We start from the raw sequence: 2,132 nt of genomic DNA, 5'->3' as shown, positions 1-2,132 counted from the left end.
ACACACAAATAGACCACATAGAAGTATTTGTGGTGGACAATGTGGGGCCCAGATACATCATGTTCGTTCTTCTTCTTCTTCCTCTTTTTTTTTTTGGTGAGGCAATTAGGGTTAAGTGACTTGCCCAGGGTCACAAAGCTAGTTGTGTCAAGTGTTTGAGGCCGGATTTGAACTCAGGTCCTCCTGACTCCAAGGCTGGTGTTCTATCCACTGCACTACCTAGCTGCCCCTATCATGTTCCTTCTTGCTGATCCACATCTGCTGGAAGGTGGAGAGAGAGGCCAAAATGCAGCCTCCAATCCAGTCAGAGAATTTGTGCTCAGCTTAGGGAATGATCTTGATTTTCATTCTATTGCATCCTGTCAACAATACCTGGGTACAGGGTGGTATCACCAGATAATGCAGTATTGGCATAGATATCCTTATGGATGTAAACATCACACTTCATGATGGAATTAAAGGTAGTTTCATGGATTCCACAGGATTTCATACCTAAGAGAAATGGTTGGAAGAGACCTTCTGGTCACTGGAACTTCTTACTGCCAATGGTGATAATCTGACCACCAGGGAATTCGTAGCTCTTTTCCAGAGAAGAGCTAGGTGTAGCAACGGTCATCTGTTGCTCAAAGTCTTGGGCTACATAACACAGCTTCTTGATGTCACACATAATTTCCATCTCAGCTATGGTAGTGAAACTGCACCCTCTCTTGGTCAAGATCTTCATGAAGTAGTCCATCCAATTATGGCCAGCTGGATCCTGACAGAAGATGGCATGAGTAAGGGTATAACCTTCAAAGATGGCCACAGTGTGAGTCTCACTATCAATGGAGTCCATTATAATATCAATGGTATGACCAGATGGGACAGCACAGCCTGGATGCCAATGTACATGGCTGGGGTGTTGAAGGTCTCAGACATAGTATGTGTGATCTTTTCTCTGTTGGCTTTGAAGTTCACGACTGTCTTCTATAAGTTGCTCAGGATGCTTTTCAAGGGTCACATGGAGCTCACTGTAGAAAGTAGGATGCCATGTCTTCTCTATGTCATCCCACTTGTGACAATACCATGTTCAGATCATTCATGGTCAGAATGCCTCCCTTGCTCTGGGCTTTGTCCCCTGAGGAGCTGTCTTTCTAGCCTATACCCACCATCACACCCTAATGTCTGGGGCACTCGGCAATGGAAGGGATGACAGCCCGAGGGGCATCATCTCCTGAAAAGCAAGCTTTGCACAGTATGGAGCCATTGTCAACTATGAACACAGCAATATCATCACCCATGAAGAATGTTGAAGTGGCAAGTTTAAACCCTTAAGAAAGACAGGAGGGGTGGGTACATGTGGAAGCAGGGAAGAGGCAAGTGCACACTGGTGGGAAGCAGCTCTTTTTGTGGTGTCTAAGAACTGGAAATCAAAAGAATGCCCATCAATTTGGGAATGTCTGAACAAGCTGTGGTATATGATTATAATAGAATATCATAGTGATATAAAAATGACAAGCAGGATGATTTCAGAAAGGCCTGGAAAGACTTATATGAACTGATGTTATAGTGAAGTGAGCAGAACCAGGAGAATGTTGTGCACAGAGCCACAACTGAGAAGAACTGAGAATGACTTAACTACTCTCAGCAATACAATGATTCAAGACAATCCCAAAAGACTAATAATGAAGAATACTATCCACGTCCAAAGAAAGAACTGATATTGATTGAACACAGACTGAAGCATGCTGTTTTTCACTTACTTTCACTTTTTCTATTTTAGTTTTCTTGTACAAAATGACTAATATGGTAATGATTAATATAATTGCACATGTATAACCTATATCTGATTGCTTACTGCCTCAGGGAGGGAAGGAGTACAGCATCTGTCTAGGGTCAGTTCTGATTACCTATAAGTCACCTAGGGCAGAGATGTAGCCTGGTAAACCATAAATTCCCCAGTGTGAAAAGAGGCTGAGATACTTTGAGATCTATCTTCCAGGGAAACCACTATCAGGGGAGACAAAGTCAGAAAGTTAATAAAGGAAAATAAGAAAAAATACTGAAATTACCAAAGATCTTAGGAACAAAATCTTGTTGAACTGATGAGGGCTATTTATCCACCCCAAAATAATTTTGACCAAATGGGATTT

The 2,132-nt window shown here is 42.3% G+C and overlaps 1 pseudogene; it reads right to left on the bottom strand.

The window, feature by feature from the left end:
- Positions 1-349: 349 nt before the first annotated feature.
- LOC122743818 lies at positions 350-1,280 on the bottom strand (annotated as a pseudogene).
- Between the last annotated feature and the right edge of the window lie 852 nt (positions 1,281-2,132).

This window comes from Dromiciops gliroides, chromosome 1 (genome assembly GCF_019393635.1).
Source record: "Dromiciops gliroides isolate mDroGli1 chromosome 1, mDroGli1.pri, whole genome shotgun sequence".
NCBI lineage: Eukaryota > Metazoa > Chordata > Mammalia > Microbiotheria > Microbiotheriidae > Dromiciops > Dromiciops gliroides.
The sequence above is the reverse complement of the archived record's forward strand: the minus strand, read 5'-3'. Positions and strand labels throughout refer to the sequence as shown.